At 40.8% G+C, this 24,244-nt stretch overlaps 2 long non-coding RNA genes across 2 annotated transcripts; one reads left to right on the forward strand and one right to left on the reverse strand.

Annotated features, from left to right (window-relative positions):
* Positions 1 to 9,339: 9,339 nt before the first annotated feature.
* Positions 9,340 to 14,531, reverse strand: LOC123879078. The gene is made up of 3 exons (XR_006798942.1): positions 14,521 to 14,531; positions 13,257 to 13,260; positions 9,340 to 9,619 (listed from the first exon to the last, which is right to left on the reverse strand). It is a non-coding gene; the product is annotated as an uncharacterized LOC123879078 (long non-coding RNA).
* A 2,433-nt stretch (positions 14,532 to 16,964) lies between these two features.
* On the forward strand, positions 16,965 to 18,914 carry LOC123879079. The gene is made up of 2 exons (XR_006798944.1): positions 16,965 to 17,087; positions 17,943 to 18,914. It is a non-coding gene; the product is annotated as an uncharacterized LOC123879079 (long non-coding RNA).
* The last annotated feature ends 5,330 nt before the right edge of the window (positions 18,915 to 24,244 follow it).

Genomic DNA, 24,244 nt, shown 5'->3' on the forward strand with positions numbered 1-24,244 from the left:
TGTCTGATGTCCAATTTAAATGACGTTTCGCAGACGTTCCGTGATTGGTCAATCGTGATTTAAAATTTAAAAGTAAGTTGGCTTTGTCTATGACATTGTAATTTTAGAGATGGACAAAAATCGGTAAGTTAGTTGAAACGGGTAACATTGATATGGAAGCGGGGGGTTTAGGATACTATTATATTAAAAAGTTTTGTCTGATCTAATTCATCGACTTGATAGATGGTCTAATTATGTGATATTTTGTAGAATTAGGTAACTTCATAGAGATACTTACTAAACAATTTACAGTACAAAATAAAAGATGAAAACCCGTAGATTTTTTAAATATTCTTTTGCGGTATGACAATTTCAGTTCTGGGCTATTGCCGAATATTTCTTGACAAAAAAATCATTAGCTTTTTTTGCTGCAACCCTGGAATAGAAACCAGAACCTCATACTCTGCGGCTGAATAAGCACTAGACTAGACCAGCGACGTATCACTTCAACCTGAGCACTTCACTCTTCTGTCAGAATGAATGGGTTTAGAGGTTTAGACCATAGTACACCACGCATGGCTAAGTGCGGATTGGCAGACTTTACACACGCAAGAAATTTATGGAAAACTCTCAGGTTTCTTCTCGATATTTTTCTTTGCCGTTAAAGCAAGTGATATAACTGTCTAACATGCACTACATTGTATTATCAAGCGGTAGTTAGTATTGTAGTGGTTAAGGCTGTCTACTCGGGAGGTCGGTGGTTCGATCCCCGGCACCTCTAACTTTTCGGGGTTATAAAACTAATTATCACTTAAAACAAAGTGAGGTAACCTGCATGCCCGAGAGTTCTCCATAATGTTTTTAAAGCTTTGTAGTGTTTCACTGGCTCGTTGGGCCAGCATGTCAGACGTGTGTGGAAGTGAACGTGGAAGCACTTATCTCTATAAGAGATCTCTACCATTGACCTTTTTATTCTGAAAGGAGACTTGTGCTCAGTAGTGGGGCGGCAATGGGTTGATCGTGATGATGAGTATTAACTCCGTAAAATTGGAGGTTATTACAGGTAGTTGTAATCCAATTGCGTCTATTTTCGCAGTAGGATCCGAACAGGGCCGTGTCGTCACAGAGGCCATCAATCACACATCCCGCGCACTCCGTCACAGCGCAGGTGTCAGCATATCTCTGGCCGCATTGTCTTAAATATATTATTATTTGCTGATGGCCAAATTTCATTCGCGTAGATTAAGCTGAGTTTTTAAAAATTCTTTTTCAGTGGGTCTACTCTATGGCGTAGAGAGAACTTTATCATCATCAACCGATACAGGTCCACCGATGCATGTAAGCTCCCTTGTCCCTATGTGAAACCTAGTAGGTACCTATTGATAACTTTAAATGGGACACAAAATAAACTTTTTAATTCAATACAAATGCAATAGAACGGGTGGGGCCGCGATGGTGGACAGGTAGTATTGTCGCGTGCGGGTGGTGTGCCTCTGCATATTATAATATCTACCAAGTACCAACCAATACCTACCTGGCTTTTACAACCACAAAAGTGCAACAACTTTTATTAAAACACTAAAGCTTTGGCGATCTTCGCTTTTCAAAGTGCGGACATCTTTTGAAGCTGTTCCTTCCTGTATTCATTTTCTCTTAGGTACGAGTACTTAGGTAGGTACCTACTCTGTACTATCACTTTCCTAGTGAGCTTAGTTTATGAAAGAAAATGTACCAATTATATATTAATAAAATATTAATTAGGGGTTCTTTGCAAAGAATCAAGGAGCGCCCGTCTTTGATATTGACATTGTAATAAAACTGGATGATTAATTCTGTACTATAAATAGATAGTTAAGTGTTATTATAGGCTCGTAATTTTTTTTTCACAATTTACTTAGTAAAAGTTTAGTTATGCGTAGGTAAGTAATTCTTTCCGAACGCGTGAAGTAGTATTTAGTCGCAGAGTCGAAATTGTAAAAGCTATTTCTGGCCATTGGGTGTGATCTTCAGACTCTGAAGAACTGGAATTCATTAATCATACATTAATAATTCAGTTATTTGTTTTGCTGTAGGTATCTATTTGTGCGAGTAAATCTGCGATCAATTGTCTGAGGGCTCGTCGCCTGTTTGCGGAGTCCTCAGGCCTGTACCTCCGAGGGCGCCTCTCACACCGACTACAGTACAAAAGATTTTTATTCAAACTTACTTTCTTTAAAGTTCTATAGATCTTTGTTAATCTTTAAAATGGGGCAGATTTATATGAGAGACATAATGAAATTATATTATGTTGTATAGATATTAGTACCTCTAAGGCGGACTCTGTGTCTTTCTTATAGACTTTGGAGCCAAGTCGAGTTGCGAGGGGCGGTCTCTACGCCGTAGAAGATCTACGTGCTACTCGCTACACCGGTGCGACAGGCGGCCGCGAGCGTGCGTCTCGAGTCGAGACACTGTGCTAAGATTTCACCTTACTAATCACCAACGTTAATAGAAATCGAGCATCAAAAGACAATGAACTTTAATACACTTGATTTATAGTCAAAAATTCAGTATCACCGATTTTAATGCAGTAACGCTTCCACTCAGAGCGCTGGCTGTAGATGTATGGACGAACTTGAGCTTTAAAACGAGAACGTTAAGGTCCATTTTACTTTAACGCAGAAGTGTTTTAGCGCTCGAATTCCGTCAACGTTGGTGAGATGTCGCGTCAAACACCGGCCTCTCGACTCGCTCTGCCAATATTTGTTTCTCGACAAATAATGTTATTATTAATGGGATTTACTCTTTTACACCACTTACAAGGTGTTTACTGCGCAATTAAATATACTCATTGTTTTTACTTGTTTTTTTTTTTTTTTTGACTGTTTTTGCTATTTTCTCCTGCCTACCTATTAAATAAATAAAATATTTCGCTAAAATAACTTACTAAACAGGTATTTTTATAAAAAAAAACTAGACCAAGCAAGAAACTCGACGGTTGCACTTTTCGAAGTTAGTTTTACGATATTATTTAGCTATTTATTAAAGTGTCATACTGAAGTGATTGCAATCCTGCGCATTGTTGGAGCGAGTCAAATCTAGCTGTAGTCGAAGTGTAAAGGTTCAACCTCGATAGCTCAACAGTTACAGGAGTGGAATGACTCTCGAAAGGTCGGCGGTTTGAACCCCACGCGTTGCACTATTGTCGTCCTAGTACAAGCTGTATGCTTAGTTGGAGAGGATAGGGAAATATTAGTCATGGTTAACGTGGTTTACTTAAAAAAATTAATTGATACTAATAAGTAGGTAAGTAAGCTTGTTAATGTTCAAGTAGTTAGGGTCTGGACACAGGGTTCTTGGTGGTCATTTTGAAGTTCTTATTCTACATAGCTCACTGACAAACAGACGGACGGGTGGACAGCGAAGGCTTAGTAATAGCGTATGGAGCCCTCATAGTGTCCGCGCCTCGTCCGCTCGCGCGCCGCGCGTCTCTCTGGTGTCGGCGCCCGGTGGGCGGGCGGCGCTTATAAGGGCGGGCGTCGCGCGCCGCGCGGCACTGCACGCGCGCCCGCTGACTGACTGACTGACTGCACGCAGCTGTACACCTGCGCTCGCTACGAGTACGCGTACAACCGGCTCGCCGTCGCCAACGACAGGTAAGAGTTTCGTTCTAACTAACTTCATACAGTAGACTTACACACAACATATTACTTACTTACTCAGTAAATGAATATGTATAATAAATAAATAAAAATATTTTTTATTCAATTAAACTTTTACAATTACTTTTGAATCGTCAAGTGCATCTACATCTGCCACTGGCTCGCACTGCCTTTCCTAGCGAGAAAACGTAAACGGGATGTTTGAAAACCTTAATTTTAGAATTCTAGGATTTAGGTTTTCAAACATCCCGTGGGTACTTAGTCTTTAATTTTCCGGGATAAAAAGTAGCCTATGTCCTTTTTAACCCCCAACGCAAAAAGAGGGGTGTTATAAGTTTGACGTGTGTATCTGTGTATCTGTCTGTGGCATCCTAGCTCCTAAACTAATGAACCGATTTTAATTTAGTTGATTTTGTTTGAAAGATGGCTTGATCGCTAGTGTTCTTAGCTATAATCCAAGAAAATCGGTTCAGCCGTTTGAAAGTTATCAGCTCTTTTCTAGTTACTGTAACCTTCACTTATCGGGGGTGATATAAATTTTTAATTTAGACTTGTCCAGGTCCTCAACTATATACCCATGTAAAAGGTTAGGTCGATCCGTTGCTCCGTTGCGACGTGATAGAAGGACAAACTAACAAAATTTAAACCCCCTTTTTTACCTCTTTAGGGGTTGAATTTTCAAAAATACTTAATCATAAATAATATAATAATTTTAGCGGACGTCTACATCATAGTAACTAATGGCCAGCTCGATCCGTCGAGTAGTTTGATGCGTTGACGGATCAGTCAGTCAGTCAGTCAGCTTTTTCTATTTAGATTGTTTTGCAGTGCTTTTGAAGCCGGTTCACTTTTCTAAAGTTTTATTTATATAACTACTTATTCAAGTTAACTCAGTTTATAGGGCATTTGTAAATACGATTTAAATAACTAGATATACGTAAATTACAGTTACTACATAACTAAGTTTATTTTTTCACGGCTACATAACTAGGCACGGGATAGCTCGTTGATGTCTTTTGACTGTAGAATAGAATGTAATAGTAATAAAAAAGATTCCGACGAATTGAGAACCTTCTCCTTTTTTGAAGTCGGTTAAAAAGATGAATATTTTTCAACTGAATAATATGCCAACATAAACTAATATTGCATCATCTATAATTTGTAAAAGTAACTTCGTCCGTGTGTAAATTAACTAAGTATCATTATTATTTGTTCCCATTGGAACATAATATGTTTTGCTATTATAAAATCATAGCTTCTCATCTTCAGAATGCAAGTTCCTTTTTGTACATAAAAGCTCATAGTAAGACACTTTCGCATATTTAACTTAAATAATACCTGCTATCTGTAATGACTCGTCTATCTCGTCGTTTTAATAATATAGTGATGTAGAGCATGTTTAACCACGGTTATATGACGTCAGCTGCCGTAAGAGAGTCAGGAGTTCAACCTCGGATGCACACGCGTCTAACTTTTCCTAACTGTGTGCGTTTCAAGCAACGCTTTACCCGTGAAGGAAAACACAGGGAAAGAACTGGATGCCTGAAAGTTGTCCATAATGTTTTGGAAGGCGTGTGTGAAGTCGCCTCCGCACCGCGCCAGCGTTACACTGTCACCAAAGCCGTCTCGTTGTGCGGAGACCCGTGAGCGGCGGCGGAACGCAACGTTAGAACTGGTGGTCCTCCTCGGTGTTTTATTTACTTATGATCTATAATCTATAACTAATAAAAAAAATTAAGTGTCTGTCTGTAGTTTCGAAATAACTACCTCGTAATATAATATGCTCATTATTTGAACCTTACCATAACTGAATCACACGTTTTAAAAAAAATTGTCGGTCTGTCTGTCGGTCTGTCTGTCTGTCTGTTTGAATAATCGTATATTCAGAAGTCGATGACGTAAGCATGAAAAATAACAACAAGAAATCGGGAGTCGGGCAACAGCAATAAAAGCAAAAGACAAACTGGCGGCGGAAAGAGGTCTGGGAGCGACTTCCTTCGATTTGTTGTACACTGTTTGCTCACTTAGTTAACCTAGCTTAGCTAGTTAAGCTTAGTTAACTTACTAAATTAGCTGTCAGGTAGTTTTTAAACACTATTTCGAGTGTAAAACCGGCCAAGTGCGAGTCAGACTCACGCACTGAGGGTTCCGTACTCGGATAATTTTCCGACATTGCACGATAAATAAAAAAATTTCATGCATTAAAATAAATAAATCTAAGTATGGGGAACCCCCATTTATTGTTTTTTTTCTAATTTTGTGTGAAAATCTCAATGCGGTTCACAGAATACACCTACACTTACCAAGTTTCAACAGTATGGTCCTTAAAGTTTCGGAAAAAAGTGCAGCTGTGACGTACGGACGGACAGACAGACAGACAACAAAGTGATCCTATAAGGGTAAAAATAACCTTATGCATACTTAAATACACCTACTTAGCTGTTTTTAGTTTCAGATACTGATCTAAACAATTTCCTGATTAAGACTCTGAATCTCTACCAGTTTCATAATTTCTCTTCTGAACACAAAAGTGCTTTTTGCCGAACACCGAACCCGACATAAAAGTGCGAAGCCATAGGCTATCATCAATTTTTAACTTTTACTCCATACGTGGCCGCAAATAAGCCAGCCCCATTGAAGATGATTATTTGTATTTCGATATCCCCCTACTTGTCCGATCTTCCCCCACCCCTGTGCTAATGTATTATCATATTGTCCGGCCCACGTCCACGTCCACGGCTGATTATTTTAAAACTTCGCTAATTTGTTTTGCAAATGAAAGGTCAGCGATTTGACCGCACTGAGAATATGCTAATATGCTTCGCTGAAATTAGCGGACGCCGCCGCGGGCGCCAACTAGTTGACTCTAGGGTTGTCACAGGACGCTTAGCAACTGCTAACTAGAAACTATTGAATCCAAACACCAAACCACATTTGCTCTCTAAATTTCAACTCACTCAAATTGTTGAAAATAATCGAAAAATTGTCTTACCAAGTTTCAACAGTATAGTTCTTATAGTTTCGGAAAAAAGTGGCTGTGACATACGGACGGACAGACAGACAGACATGACGAATCCATAAGGGTTCCGTTTTTTGCCGTTTGGCTACGGAACACTAAAAAGGAGTAACTGACTGACTGACATACCAAGGTACCTACACCTTAAACCACTGGGTCCACTTACCTATAACTTTGCTTGTAGGTTTCCTTTTAAACTCTACTAAAACAAGATTTTCAGAGTAATACTACAATAATTTGTTTGACTTTGCAATATTTTCCAACCTTTCGAAAGTAGTCAACCCTAATGAAAATCGAGGATGAGAGTTGGGAGCTAATTATAACAGATAATTAATATATTCTTTGTTTATATTTTTGCTTTTCCCAACTTTGTGAGAGCTTGTGTTGTGTTAAACTCGGCCACGCGTTAAAGCTAATGAGTAGGCTTGAGTAGGTTTACACTCCTCACACCCCCGCACCGACTTCTGCGTCCTATAAATCGTTAATTCCAAAAATTAGTTTATAGAATAATTATCGCAGAAATAGTTAATGAATAAATTATCGCTAAAAACATGAGAATTTTCTAAACGAATTCTTCTATAAAAGATCACACACAGTTTGACACTGTATAGTGGGACCCGATGTACGGTCGGCCTCAGAATTCCTGTAGCAATTCCGCGAAACTATTGTATTAAAAACCTGTCGCACTTATGATATTTTTCTGTGAACGCGCCACACCCAACACACCTAACCACAGACCACCTTCTATGCACCTAACGCATGTGAATAACCGTGCCACGTGAATATGATCACTAAGGTGCTAAACGATTTACGGCCATTGACTGTAGCTGTATGTCCGCGCAGGAGTGCGGGCGGTGCGGTGTGGGCGGCGATGTGGCGCGCGTGCGCAGTGGCGCTGCTGTGCGCCGCGCTCGCGCACACGCGCGACCACAAGCGCGCCGAGAGTGAGTGTGCTTCTATTTATTTACTTATTGTCCAACGCGCTAAAAGCTTAATTTGCTATAATCCGCTTAACCTGACTTTGTATGGTTCCTTGTATGTCATAGACTTCCGCAAAGTAACACCTGCTTCTGTACAACAATACTTCTTGTCCGTCTGTCTGTCAGCGGGCTGCATCTCGTGAACCGATAATAGGTAGAGAGTAGACATTTTTTCGGAATGTGTATTTCTATTGCCGCTATACTAACAAATAATGACAAGGTAACAAGTTGCAAATGTCAACGTTGTCCGCAGTGTCCGCGTCTCCGTTTGTCCTGAGCTCCCGCTACGGGCGCTCGTCGCCGCGCATGTCGCCGCGCAACGACAGGTGAGTGACATGAGCGAGTGACATGAGCGAGTGACATGAGCGAGCGACATGAGCGAGTGACAGCAGCATCTGACGCCGGATATTACATCAATTTGATGTCTCGTTGTGGTCTCGGACCGTAATATGACCTCTGAAGCACGGCGCTCGACAGTGCTTGATGCGGGTCTCGGTGAGAATGAGGTTCTCGGAGGTCCGAGAACTTCAGCTGCAGGATGTTCGATCCGTTCCTTTGTTTGTTCCAACGAGAACGGGCAGTTTTGTCTGCCAGCCAGCCGACGTCACCGGCGAGTAGAGGCATAGTAGAGGTTGCATCTACACTATTGTTAAATTGTGTTGTCGGTAAGACAAGCCTTTTTTAATGTTACTTACCTACAGTTTTACATAAAATCGTTTAAATAGAAGTCAATATTATTGTCGAGCCATAACTCGGTAACGGCCGCTCGTTTCATGTAACCATCGTTTGGCGTCTGCCTTCGCCTTGATTGCCGCAATTATACAATTACGTCTCTCTTTACGGCACTCTCAAAAGTATACGATACCTACGTCTATGAGAATCACTTTTGTACGACTATTATTTATTACTAGCTAATGCCCGTGACTTCATTCGCGTGGATTTAGGTTTTTGAAAATCCCGTACGAACTCCTTCATTTTCCGGGATAGTAAAAAAAAGATTCCGACGAATTGAAAACCTCCTCTTTTTTTGAAGTCGGTTAAAAAGTAGCCTATGTGATATGTCTTTACGAGTACCTACTACCTACCTATTAGGTCCCTAGGTCTATAACTATACCGAGCAAAAAATCACGTCGCGTCGATCCGTAGCGGCGTGATTACAACAAACCAACAAATAAGCAGACTTTCGCATGTAATACTTATTAGTGAGATTGTGGATTTTTTAGAACTTTTTGAGAGAAACAATTTATTTATTTATTTATTTATTCAAAGGTACACAAAACAGGTTGTAACTAAAAATGGTCCAAACATAAAAACAAAAGATACTAATCTAAGTGACAACCCCTAATAGGTGTACACAGCAATACTATACCTAAATAAAATATACAATTACACAAGATATACACAGAATTTTTAACATGAAGGCTTGATAAAAATTTACAATATAAAATGGTTTACTACATGAGTTTAAGTATTTAAATGACAAATATGCATAGAAATTAAATCTTATATATATGCGAACAGTATTTAAAAAATAAAGATGAAGGAAGAATGTTACGAAAAAAGTTGATGAATTTCTTTTTTAAATATATTAATATTATTGTTAAAAATGTCAATATTATGATTTATTGTGAAAAGATCATTATACAGGCGACACATACGAACAACTGGATTATAGAAGGAAGTATTATTCTTGTAAACATTAAGGACAAAAGGTAAGGTTTCTTAATCGGACATTAAAATTAATATTAATCAAAGATAGTAATACGGGAGAATCTATTTTGGAGTGAATAATCCTATGTAAAGATATCAAATGGTAATACTTCCGACGAAATTCTAGAGTTTTCAACCCAAAGTGTTTTAGTCTGTCATGGTAAGGTGTGCGTCTATGGCCGAAGTGATAGCGAAAAGATAAGATTCGTATGAATTTCCTTTGTACGCTTTCTAAGCGATCACAGTGAACTGCGTAGTACGGAGACCATATTACAGAGTTATATTCCATTATACTCCGAACCATGGCTTGGTAAAGATGTATCGAACTAGAAGGCTTTTTAAAATTCTTCGTCGATCTTAAGATGAATCCAACCAATTTGTTACATTTGGCAATTATATATTCGTAATGATCTCTAAACGTCAATTTATCATCGAATATGACACCCAGATCCTTTGCCGATGTCTTTCTAGTGAGAGTTTGGCTTTTCAAAGAGTAATTAAATGTAATCTTTTTGGATTTCCTTTGAGTAAAACTGACCACAAAACATTTATCAATATTGAGACTCATATGATTATATGTGCACCAGTCTGCAACAGCATTCAAGTTTTCTTGAAGACATAGAGCATCATTTACACTGTCAATTGATTTGAAAATTTTAAGGTCGTCAGCATAAAACAGACTCTCACAATTTAATTTGTCTGCAAGATCGTTGACGAATAGGTTGAAGAAGAGTGGGCCTAAAAGAGAGCCCTGAGGGACACCCGAGGTGATAATGGCTGGCGACGATAGATGTCCTTTAATGGCTACCAGTTGTGATCTCTTAAGTAAGTAAGATTGTACCCAGCGTAAAAGGTTACCACAAATGCCATAAGCGCCTAATTTATGACAAAGAATTGTATGATTGACCTTATCAAATTCCTTGCAATTTTATCATACATTATTGTTTCGTGTAACAACTAACGCAAACACGCCACGGGAGCTCGCAGACGAGAGTCGAGACGATATTTTCTGCTTATTCAGTTTTTTAAGCAACGGATACCCAAAAAATAAGTTGTTGGGGGTTTATCTGTCAAGTTTCAGGACTTCCGGAGCCAGTAGAAGGGTGTGAGTTAAATCCTACCTCACGCTTTCTTTCACACAAGCGAACCAAGGTCACAAACCTAAACTATTAGCAAGCTGAAGTGGCAGTGGGCAGGCCATGTCTGTCCACTGCGATGGCCGTTGGAGCCGGAAAGTCCTTGAGTGGAAGTGGCTGGATGAGGAAGGCTGAGGACCGGGTGTGGTGGCGCTCTTTAGGGAAGGCTTATGTCCAGCAGTGGACGTCCACATCCTGATGATGATGATGATGACACTGTTTTCGAGTCAGGGGTTAGCTTGCACGGTGTGCCTTGCAGAGCACGTCAAGTCGTGCCGGAGTATGAGAGCGAGGGAATAGAGAGTGTACAGGTGTTTTTGTACAGATATTTAATGTACATATATTTAATGTACGACTGATGTCGCTGGATATATAGTAGCGCCGTGTTCTCTACCAGGGTAGTAATAAAAACAAAAGAAATGAACACTAAAAAAAATATATATTATAATTCACTATTTAAAGTTACAATTTCTTTGGAAACAACAACACGCTACAAGAGGCTAGGGGCAACTAACGAATTACGCTACGTCGTGGCACGCGTAGCCTCTAAAATGATTACTCGCTAGTGCCTCTACATCACACCACCCCAAATTTTTATCTTAATAAAAATTAAACAAATACAAATTTCCGCAACCTTAACTTTATTTCACAATATTCGTTCTTTATTTTTCGACAACCCTAGCAATGTTTCCGATCCGCTTACCCAACAAATCATAATTTAAACACGTCACCCAGTTAAAGTGTTCCTTTGATTCGATACATGGTACATCTCTTAACACATCATACTTGAGATGAGGTCACTACAACTTGAGCGGGTGGCGACGGGGTCGCTGTGGCAAGTCCACTTACAATTGTTGCTATGCCCGCGCCATCCAGCCTACGTTGCACTCAACACTTCGAATGTTGGTTACATTACATTTTACATTTACACACTATCCAATAAATTATAACAATCGTCAACCACTCTAACACTCTCAATAATAAGGTTTAGTTATGACTTCTAATAAAAAATAATACATGAATAAAATAAAAAATAATATATGCGGATCGGGGCCATTTTACAATACTTATTTCGTAATACTTATTGCTTAATTGCTAGTTGATACTCAAATTATTCTACTGATACCTAACGGGCGTTTTGCTGACTCTCCCACTCCGAGTAGTACGGATTGTATGAGTCGGCAAAACGTCATCGTCGCTAAATCTACATTTTTTCTTACATGTCGTTTCACCCGGCGTCTGTCGTGGATTTTTGATATCCAGGACAAAAGCCGGTTTTAACCTGTCAATGGAAATAAGTGCTTGTCTATTTGGTAACTGTACTAAGTATGCTTTTTCCAACCGCTTTATGACGTCATAGGGACCGTCATACGGTGGTTGTAGACACTTACGCATTACATCGTTTCTAACAAAAACTTTTTTACAGTCTTTTAAGGCAGGGTGTACAAAAATAGTCCGAGAGTCTCTGTGTGTCTCGGGTTTCGGTCTTAAATTACTAATTACCTGTTTCAACTGCTTTAGGTACTCCTCACCGTCCGTTATCTTACTATCCGATGGTTCGAAAAATTCTCCAGGGAGCCTCAGAGTTCGCCCAAAGGTTAATTCCGCGGCACTTACCCCTGTGTCACTGCGTGGTGCTGCACGTAGTCCCATCATAATGGTGTGCATTTCTTCAACCCACGATCTATTGTCCTTTAATCTCGCCATTAAGGCGGCCTTAAAACTACGATGCCATCGTTCGATCATGCCATTACTTTGTGGATGGTACGGTGTCGTCCTAAACTTATGAACCCCTAAATATTTCATTAACTGTCTAAAGAGACTGCTTTCAAATTGCTTTCCTTGATCTGAGCTCAAATTAATAAAACACCCATGTCTAGTAATCCATCCTTCATACACGAGTTTGGCTACTGTCTTCGCACAAATATCTTTAATTGGAAATGCTTCCGGCCAACCTGTTTCCCTATCAATCATTGTAAGACAATACCTGTAGCCTTCCTCTGAAATAGTAAATGGACCTGTAATGTCAATGTGTAAATGACACATTCTATCTACTTTTGCAAATTGCCCTAAAGGTGACATAGTGTGTCTGTGAACCTTTGCTTTTTGACACTCTATGCACGACCTAGCCCAAATACCTATATCTTTATTCATCCCAGGCCAAAAATAATTATTAGTTACCATTTTCCTTGTTGTTCTAATGCCTGGATGGCTGAGGTTATGTATTGTTTCGTATGCGATACGCCTAAACTGTTTTGGTAAGTAAGGTCTAGCCTTATCGCCTCGCAAGTTACAAACAATCGGCTTATTTACACTCGGCAAGTCTATTTTTATTAGTTTCGTATTACCGTTTTTTGTTCCTAACAATTCTGTGAGCTCTTTGTCGTTGGCTTGCGCAATAGCCACTTCTGTGAAGTCAAGTACAGACGGGCACGAAATTGTTTCAACGCGCGATAACGCGTCCGCGGGCGCGTTCTCTTCGCCTTTTGTATAGCGTATATCCGTCGTGAACTCACTAATAAATAATAACTGACGGGTCCTTCGCGGCGTTTCTTTACTACTACTTAGCTTTTTAAACGCAAACGTTAACGGCTTATGATCTGTATACAAAACGAGATCTCTACCTTCGAACATGTTCCTAAAATATTGCACTGACAAATAAAGCGAAAGTAACTCCCTGTCGTAGGTACTGTACTTTTGTTGCGTGTCAGTCAATTTTTTCGAAAAATAACCTAACGGAACCCATTCGTTATTTACTCTTTGTTGCAATGTGCCTCCAACGCAAGTATTTGACGCGTCTGCCATTATAGCAAGCACTTGACCTGTTATCGGATACGCTAACAAAGCAGCGTTCTGTAAATTCAACTTACATTGTTCGAAAGCTTGAATAGCACTTTCTGTCCACACTATACTACTTTTGTCACGTTTCTTTGCTCCGTGAAGATACTTATTTAATTCAGCTTGATATTCGGCTGCCTGACGCAAATGACTTCTATAGAAATTTACCATGCCCAGAAATCTACGAAGTTCCTCTACCGTTTTCGGTCTGGGAAAGTCTACAATTGCTTGGACCTTGCTTGGCAACGGCCTTAAGCCACTGGCTGAGACCTCATGACCCAAAAACTCAACTTTATCTTGTGAAAACGCACACTTTGCTAAATTAATAGTTAACCCAACTTGTTGTAGTCTTTCAAAAACGGTCTCTAAATGTTTTTCGTGAAGCGAACTATTTTCGCTAGCTATTATTAAATCATCTAAGTATGAAAAAACAAATTCTGCTTTATAATTCGCACAATCCGGGTTATTTTGTTGAAAATTTGCCTCTAAATTCTGTAAGACATAATTATTCATGAAACGTTGAAACGTCTGTGCTGCGTTTCTTAAACCGAAAGACATACATGGCCATTCAAACAAACCAAAAGGTGTAATGATTGCTGTTTTCTCCACGTCATCCTCTGCTATCGGAATAAAATGATACGCTCGGTTAATATCAATCCTGCTAAATACTTTCTTATCGGCTAAAATAAACGTAAAATCCTTTATGTGAGGAATTGGGTATCTATCAGGCTTCGTAATTGCATTCAGCGCTCTATAGTCTCCACACGGCCTTATATTACCATCTTTTTTAGGTACAACGTGTAGAGGACTCGCCCACGCACTCTTTGACGGGCGGCAAATACCCATTTCCTGCATAAGGCGAAATTCTTCTCTTACCTTTTTAAATCGGTCCGGCGGCAGTGGCCTTGGGCGCGCATGCACCGGAGGACCTGAAGTCTCGATGTGATGTCTTACGCTGTGACGTGGTGGTTCTTTGAACGTCGCTGGCATTGTCAATTCTGGGAACCTACTTAGGAGAGAATAACATGGATGCGACTCGGCTATAGTAAAAATAGATGAATACTCCGAGTTTACTATAGTGGAAATTACATACATGTTAGTCTCCTGATCTAACAATCGTCTGTTTCTTAAGTCTACTAACAAATTATACTTAGCTAAAAAATCCGCTCCTAAAATGGGTTGTTTAACGTCGGCTATTACAAAAGTCCACTTAAAGGCACGACGTAATCTTAAATTTAACACTAGAGTCTTTGTTCCGAAAGTTTGTATTTCACTACCATTCGCGGCATAAAGTTTGTATTTATTATTCATTGCACTGTCACACACTGATTTATAACTTTTAGGCAACACTGAAATGTTCGCACCTGTGTCTATTAAATAACGTATGCCATTGTCTTTATCCGTAATACATAAACGGTGGTTCCCTAATTCGACGCAGGTACCCACCGGTTCCACCTGCATCTTTACTAGTTTTCCTGCTTCGTATTCCAGGTGCACGGCTGTTCACAGCGATTAGCTCTCTGCCTGTATCTAAAATGATGCACGCAGAGCCAGTCCGGGCTATCCGGGGTACATCTGGACCTGCTGTCCTCTCGTCCTCTGGAACGCGAACGACCACGGAACCTTCCGCGACCTCGCCTGCCTCGCCAACTGTCTCTGGACCTGTCCAGCTGGTCCAACCTTGCATGTATCCTGGCTATTTCAGCTGCTATCGACGAATTTCCGGGTACCGCCTCCTTAACTGCCACTTCTGCTATCGGTTGGGACTTCATAGTTTCCATTACTTTGTCAGCAATCACGGCTAGTCTGTCTAGATCTTTGGCTTCTGTCGCAGCCAGAACGCCTCGTGCTGCTGCTGGTAGCAGATTCTGCCATAAAACGCTTAGGGTCTCATTACTAATTTTACCCCTTGCCAGATCCTGCATCTTTCGGAGGAGGTGGCTGGGTTTCTGATCACTCAGTTCCATCTCCCCGATGAGCTTCTGTATCTGGCGGTTCTCCGACTCTTCATATATGTTCAGCAACCTTTCTTTAAGTACCTCGTACTTACGCACCTCCGGAGGATTGATCAGGATGTCCGTCACCTGTTGAATGACATCCTTACCCAGCTTGGATACCACTATGTTATACTTGGATGCGTCTCCTTGTTTTTGTGGTGCTAGTATTGCCTCCAGCTGGATAAACCAGACCCTAGGTTGGTCGGTCCAAAACTCCGGGATCTTCGACGTGAGAGATATCGACGCTAAATACGTGTCTTCATCCTTCACTACTGTCGTAGGTTGCGCCATTTTTAAAGTTTTTTAGTTTTTCACTTCCTTACACGTGTTAATTTGAGTTGCCCTAGCTTACGTTACGTTACTATTTAAATAAAATTAACACGCGCTACCCTGGTAGTTCAAAGTCTGAGTCACCAATGTACAGGTATATTTGTACAGATATTTAATGTACATATATTTAATGTACGACTGATGTCGCTGGATATATAGTAGCGCCGTGTTCTCTACCAGGGTAGTAATAAAAACAAAAGAAATGAACACTAAAAAAAATATATATTATAATTCACTATTTAAAGTTACAATTTCTTTGGAAACAACAACACGCTACAAGAGGCTAGGGGCAACTAACGAATTACGCTACGTCGTGGCACGCGTAGCCTCTAAAATGATTACTCGCTAGTGCCTCTACAGAGAGCACCCACATGTGATCTTTGATATCTCCTACGTATAGTCTCCACGGAGGTCGGCAGTCTGACACGTAGCAGGTCTGTGTCCAGGTTCTTCCTCACGGGCCGCTACGGCAAGCGCGCCGCGCGCGAGCCGCCGCTGAGCCAGCTGCTGCCCGCCGGGAGTGAGGGAGACGCACAGTGGAGCAGCGCCGCGCTAGACAGGGACGCACGGCGCTGCCGCTGCGCGCCCTACGCCAGCCCGAGCGCGTTCAGGAGCTACTACAAAAGGTGAGACGCCTCTGCAGCTGCTGCCCGCCGGGAGTGAGGGAGACGCACAGTGGAGCAGCGCCGCGCTAGACAGGGACGCACGGCGCTGCCGCTGCGCGCCCTACGCCAGCCCGAGCGCGTTCAGGAGCTACTACAAAAGGTGAGACGCCTCTGCAGCTGCTGCCCGCCGGGAGTGAGGGAGACGCACAGTGGAGCAGCGCCGCGCTAGACAGGGACGCACGGCGCTGCCGCTGCGCGCCCTACGCCAGCCCGAGCGCGTTCAGGAGCTACTACAAAAGGTGAGACGCCTCTGCAGCTGCTGCCCGCCGGGAGTGAGGGAGACGCACAGTGGAGCAGCGCCGCGCTAGACAGGGACGCACGGCGCTGCCGCTGCGCGCCCTACGCCAGCCCGAGCGCGTTCAGGAGCTACTACAAAAGGTGAGACGCCTCTGCAGCTGCTGCTCGCCGGGAGTGAGGGAGACGCACAGTGGAGCAGCGCCGCGCTAGACAGGGACGCACGGCGCTGCCGCTGCGCGCCCTACGCCAGCCCGAGCGCGTTCAGGAGCTACTACAAAAGGTGAGGCGCCTCTGCAGCTGCTGCCCGCCGGGAGTGAGGGAGACGCACAGTGGAGCAGCGCCGCGCTAGACAGGGACGCACGGCGCTGCCGCTGCGCGCCCTACGCCAGCCCGAGCGCGTTCAGGAGCTACTACAAAAGGTGAGGCGCCTCTGCAGCTGCTGCCCGCCGGGAGTGAGGGAGACGCACAGTGGAGCAGCGCCGCGCTAGACAGGGACGCACGGCGCTGCCGCTGCGCGCCCTACGCCAGCCCGAGCGCGTTCAGGAGCTACTACAAAAGGTGAGACGCCTCTGCAGCGGCAGTTCTCGAGAGAGGGAAAGCGTAAAAACGAGAGAGAGAGAGAGAGAGCGGGGTGTAACGGCGCGGGCGCTTTGAAAAAACCGGCCAAGTGCGAGTCAGACTCGCGCAGGGTATTTTTTCCAACCTTTTGCACGATAACTCAAAAACCATTATGCATAAAAATAAATGAAAATCTGTTTTAGAATGTACAGATATTTAGCCCTTTCATAAGATACCTCATTTGGTATAGTTATCTTACTTTGAAAATTGGAACACATTTTTTTTTTTTTTAAATAATGTAACCACAAATTCGCAGTTTTCGGATTTATTCCTGTACTTGTGCTATAACACCTACCTACCAAACATGATTCTAGGTCAATGGGAAGTACCCTATAGGTTTCTTGAAAGACACGACGGACAGACGGACAGACAACAAAGTGATCCTATAACACAGACTAAGTATATTATGATCGAAGTCCTATAAGGGTTCCGTTTTTCCTTTTGAGGTACGGAACCCTAAAAATTATGGACCACCCTAACCGCAAAGCCATACTGCCAAGTGATTGTTCCAGTACTATGCCGTATAGAAATCAAAGGAGTATGTTCCTTCCAGGTTAGCCCGCTTCCATTTTAGACTACATCATCACTTGCCACCAGGTGAGATTGCAGTCAATGGTTAATTCGGTCTGAATAAAAAAAATAAGGACTCTCAGTCATGTAGGTTTTCTAACAATGTTGTCACCGAGTAGTTATGAAAATCCGAGTCGTTTTCCGACTCATTTTCAAACATCCCAGTTTCAGTTGCGACCTACGTACTTATAGATTACACGTAAGTACATTTTTTCCTTTTTACAGGATAGCGGAGGTCGCGGCCGGGTCGCCGGCGCGGCGCTGACGCGGCTCCCGCGCCAGAGCCACAAGCTTACCGTTACATTATTATTTATATTTTACAACCCGCAATTTTTTTGAATATTATTTTGAAATGAAAATTATTTTTATTTTACACGTATTAGGCAAGTATTCCTCTTTAGTTTCTTTCATTTCTTCTCTAGAAGTTGACAACTTACACATACCTAATATTAAATTAGATTAAAGAAGTTAAATAACCAATTTCGGACAGCGATATATCAGAAAGAAACAGTGTTCAATTCTAAAATCATCATCATCATTATCAATCGATAGACGGCCACAGTTGGACATAGGGACCTCCACACGCCACTGCCGCCCGCGCCATACAGAGCGGCTCCCGTACACTCGTGGGGGGGTCTTACAATGCTGTGCTTCCCGGTGCGAGGTCGCCATTCCAGCAGCTTGGGGTCCAAGTCTAACAGTTTTTCCAACTAATCTAATTTGTGCCTGTCCATTGCCACTTTAGCTTCGCAACCCGCTGAGTTATGTCGGTTACTTTGGTTTTCCACTCACCTTCGATTTGTCGTTGACGGAGACTCTGGAAGACTTCAATTCAATGCTCAATGACTTTAACAGAGTTTCTCAAAAAATGAATAAGTATAAAACGAGAAATTAAAATAATAAAAGTCATAGATATCACATTAAAAAGAAAATTGCTTTATTAGTCTAAAAATGGTTATTTTCCGCTGGTTCCAAATTCTAAGGCTGGGGATTCGGAACTAGTTTGACAGATTTGGCTCTTACTTACGACGTTATTATTGTTTATTTATTTATTTATGTATCTGCTGTCGTAGTGAGCTGCCAAGTTTGTCGATATAGTAATTAATACGTATTAGCTAGATATTTAATAAAATGTTGATTATAAAATGTTAGGAATCTTGTATACGATGTACCTATCTAATAAAATTGATACGACTATTTGTGTGTTTTCATTTTACAATAAAGCTAAGTATCCATTAGGAATAAAAGCTGCAGCAGTCAGCTCCGGCAAGTCACTTGCACGACACTTGCACTTGCACTGAGTAAACACTCACAGCAAGTCAGCTCCGGCAAGTCACTTGCACGACACTTGCACTTGCACTGAGTAAACACTCACAGCAAGTCAGCTCCGGCAAGTCACTTGCACGACACTTGCACTTGCACTGAGTAAACACTCACAGCAAGTCAGCTCCGGCAAGTCACTTGCACGACACTTGCACTTGCACTGAGTAAACACTCACAGCAAGTCAGCTTCTGCAAGTTTTGTATATCTGGAGTTGTCATGACAGTTGCACACTTGGTTTGTTAGACTGACTGCAATCTCACCAGCTGATGCAGTGTAAGATGGAAGCAGGTTGACTTGTAAGGAATATGGCAGTTCGGTCGGTATCGCAAGGGAATGCGTAAATCGCTTGGCGGCATGGCTTCACCGGTAGGGTAGTAACTAGTCGCGGCCGAATCCTCCCACCTATACGATAATATTACGTAGGTATACCTAGAACTTAGTTCATGTTGGCTAACGCGTAGAGTCGTTGGTCTCAAACCTAACAAGTGTTCACTTTCCCAGCGCACTGTCCACATATTATGATATTGCCATTGGCGCTATTAGAATACCATAAGCCTATTTTTGTCGTATTAGTTTACAAATTGCGAAAAACAAAAGTAAATTAGAATAGACCCGTGTAGCGTGGACCCTTAAAGACTTTCGTTCTCATAAGTAGGTGATAATATCGTCCATCGACAAACATGTGATGAGCGATGCAATCACAATTATTGTTATCAATGTTATCATATCTGGAGTGGTCACGGCGCGCGGCTGCAATCAGCGTCGCCCGTGTAGCGCGACTATCGCGCGACTATCGCGCGACTGTTGCGTGACTGATTGCTATGTTCACAGGATATGGTTAACAAGTCAGTTATTACATCGCAGCGATAGCGACTCTCTACAGCGAAGTGGACTGAAGACATCAAAGTGTAAAAATCCCTTCAATCAAGGTTGAAATCTATAGAGTGTACTTTGACTTAGCTCAGACTTGAGCTTTAGTTAAAAAAAGACGGTTTTATGTCAGCAGTATAGCGCTGTCTCGTTTTTAACAGTATCAAAGTGTCAAGTGTAAAGTCAAAGTGCGGTCTATAGATGTCAGCCTAAGAGTGGTGTGCCCGGCAGTGGATGTGTATCGGTTGATGAATTGATCCACCCCAGCAGTTTGGTGGTTAGCTTAGAGCGCATGCATTACCATTTACCATAATATTACAATACTTATAACTATAGGTACGAAACCTGGCAAGCACCTCTGAGTTTTCCAATTATTCATAACACCTAGATATTTACTTACTTAAGGGTTTTACTAGGTATAGTTTTTATTTAATGACAAGTTCGTATCGTATCGTAATAGATAGGACATGAAACCTTGACTGCGCGTTTACCATCATGAGCTTTCTTCCCACAAAGTCTCAATGTTAGACGCACGGTGATAACGGAGAACCCATCCAGTTACCGAGAAATTAATTAACATTGCTTAGCTTGCATCATCGATTGATTGTATACTGTATAGCCTAAGTCACTCTCGCTGATGCTGTAAGTGGGTACTGATAAGTAATCGCTGTAAAAGCATTACTCATTAAGCTGCGATTAACACAGATTTACATATTAATCTATAATGAGTAGGTACTTATTATCATCATATCCAATACTCATGCCCCTCAAAGTAGCAATCGATGAGAACTCTGCACTCGACACTGTAGATTGATATACATTGGGGCACAATCCAGTTACATATAGGTCCAATTTCGAGAAAAGCCAGTCACCAAATCCCACGTCTTGGCCGCCGAGCAACCGCTGAGTTTCTTGCTGGTTCTTCTCGGTAGAAACGACATTCCGCACCAGTGGTAGATTATTTTGACGATTCAAAAGCACTTGTAAAAAGTTTATTTGAATAAAAATCTATTCTATTCTATTCTATCTATTCGGCAGGATAGCGTTCGGGAAGCTTCGGGGTGTTGTCTTCTCCACCAATTCGTAAAGAAGAAGTCTTCAAGAAGCTCTGTTTCACTCGAACCAGAGTGACCGACATAGCTCTGCGAGTTGCGAAACTGAAGTGGGAATGGGCAGGAGACATAGTTCGAAATACCGATATACGTTGGGGTCCTAAGCTGCTCGAATGGCGACCTCGCACCGGAAAGCGCAGCATTGGAAGACCCCCTACTTACAACTTGTATCTATGTGTCTTACATGACTTGTGTGGTGTTGTGATTTGCCTGCGTGGGTGCTCGCTTTTCCTGCACATTTAGTAGTGGGGGTGGGGCGGGGTGGGGGAAGGGGGGCACATATCGCATGTTTTTTCCTCTCGTCTGGTACCGCACATTGCACATTGTACCATGTAAACTTGTCTGTGTTGGAGAACAATTCTTTTTGTATCGTGGACTTCCACAAAGTAAAGCCTGCTTTTCTCCATACATAATAAACCCACTAAATAATAACTAGTACATAAGGTACCTACCTAAGAAGTTCTGTAACAGACTGGAACTAATTCATTAGGTAGAAGAATGTATTGAAAAATAATAACTAATTAAACTCAAGAACAAACAAATCTCCATTATTAATATTCATTAAAAAAGTTCCTTCGCGATCTTTCACTGGACAGCTGTCGGTACAGATATTATATTTACATGTCCTAATTCATTATTTCACACCTTTACAATAAAGGAGTCTATTTCGTTCTTACTTACCTACATTATTGTATTGTTGTGGAGATCTATCACTAGCGAAGTGAGTTACGAGGGGGCATACATACATAATACATATGGCATACGTACTTGTACATACATATTATACATACGGGTCGGTCAAACACTTATAACCTACATTTGGGCTTCGCCGCAGTCGGGTAAACTGGAACTTTCATTCCAAGTCTAGTACCTACTTACTTGTATATAGCTGAAGAATAGTAAAGTAGGCACAACAACGAAACTAACAATGCATAATACTGTCACAGATTATAAACCAAATTATATGATAGTGTAAGTACATTTTAAAAAAGTTCGCGAAATATTATTTGCTATATGTACCTGTGAGTCAACTGTCATGTCAAAAGTTCGGTTTTAGTCCTTTTGATGTAACTTTCCATCATCGTGGATGTAGGAAGTACGTCATATAGCAAACATAACGAGTATATTTTCAACATTTAGGTATATACTTTTAGATAGTACAATTGAACTCTGTTGTGCATGAGTGTAATGCCGGCTCCTACTACAGAGTTATTTAAGTAAGTTAGTTAAATAGCTTATGTTTGGTTTTATTTCAATTGTATTATAAGATGTTGTTTAAAAACATAGTTCCAAGCGAAAAATTGTGTCTGGAAAATATACTTGCCCACTCATTCCAGTGGGAAATTTCGATTCAAAACATTCGGAATTTGTATTGGATAGAATCAGGCGTTACTTTGCGGAAGTTCATGTTTAGCAAGAAACAGTTAAAAATTATTTTGCTATAATCCGCCAACAGTTTCGGGTGTATTTTGTTTAGGTTTTTGACAAATGTGTCCAATTGTTCGTCTGTCCCCGTCCAACATATAATTATATCATCTACATATCTGTAGTAATATAGAATATTATTATTTTTGACAATATGTTTATTTTCAAAATCATCCATGAAGATATCAGCCATTAGAGGACTTAGTGGTGAGCCCATAGCTAATCCCTCTTTTTGTTGATAGAATTGGTCATTGAATTTAAAGTAATTTTGTTTCATGCATATTTTGGTTAACTCTATTAACTCTGTTATTTCGTTGGCATTTATATGATTATTTTCTAATAATTTGGTTAGGATGTTTAGGGTTTCGTTAACTGGGACATTGGTAAATAGGCTGTCCACATCTAGGGATATTAGTTTACAATCTCCCGGTAGTGTCAAATCTTTAATATTATTGACTAGTTGGATACTATTTTTTAATGAATAGGACGGATCAAAGGATGTTTTTGTTTTGATAACTTTGTTTAACTCTTTTGCTAATTCATATGCTGGTGCGCCAATGTATGAGACTACGGGACGGATTGGAATATTATCTTTGTGAATTGTTGGCGGATTATAGCAAAATATTTTTTAACTGTTTCTTGCTATTCGGAATTTGGTTAAACTCTCTAGTGTGCGGCTGCTTTTACAGTTGGTGAACTAGTTTGCTCTGACAACAATAGATGGCGGTGTTTCTTTACCCACAGTACCAACCGATTGTCAACTTGACAAAATAATTCAATTACAATTCTAATTCAATTGCCACGTCAGATCTGTACCTCATATTTTCAACCAACTCAATTTTGAAGCCCTAAATCTGTCCTTATAAATCATTTGATTTACTGGAAAAATATCCAAACATCAGAAATATAGTCCTATTGACACACAACTATTTCTCTCCGGATATATCGCATATAAAAATCTGTCAAAAACACCGAATTAGCTTAATAAATAACCTTTCTTCAGAAGTAATAAACACGGACGTGACGTATCTGTCTCCTGAGATATAAGCGACCAAGATAACGTGTAGTCAGCACAATGGTGAACAGGAACAAATGGGATGAACGAAAGCAGCAAATATAACTTTGTAAACTTAAGGACTACCTTCTAACCGTTAGGTTATGTTAGGTTATGTTAGGTTATGTTAGGTTATGTTAGGTTATGTTAGGTTATGTTAGGTTATGTTAGGTTATGTTAGGTTATGTTAGGTTATGTTAGGTTATGTTAGGTTATGTTAGGTTATGTTAGGTTATGTTAGGTTATGTTAGGTTATGTTAGGTTATGTTAGGTTATGTTAGGTTATGTTAGGTTATGTTAGGTTATGTTAGGTTATGTTAGGTTATGTTAGGTTATGTTAGGTTATGTTAGGTTATGTTAGGTTATGTTAGGTTATGTTAGGTTATGTTAGGTTATGTTAGGTTATGTTAGGTTATGTTAGGTTATGTTAGGTTATGTTAGGTTATGTTAGGTTATGTTAGGTTATGTTAGGTTATGTTAGGTTATGTTAGGTTATGTTAGGTTATGTTAGGTTATGTTAGGTTATGTTAGGTTATGTTAGGTTATGTTAGGTTATGTTAGGTTATGTTAGGTTATGTTAGGTTAGGTTATGTTAGGTTATGTTAGGTTATGTTAGGTTATGTTAGGTTATGTTAGGTTATGTTAGGTTATGTTAGGTTATGTTAGGTTATGTTAGGTTATGTTAGGTTATGTTAGGTTATGTTAGGTTATGTTAGGTTATGTTAGGTTAATGTTAGGATAT

Source organism: Maniola jurtina, chromosome 27, assembly GCF_905333055.1.
Source record: "Maniola jurtina chromosome 27, ilManJurt1.1, whole genome shotgun sequence".
NCBI lineage: Eukaryota > Metazoa > Arthropoda > Insecta > Lepidoptera > Nymphalidae > Maniola > Maniola jurtina.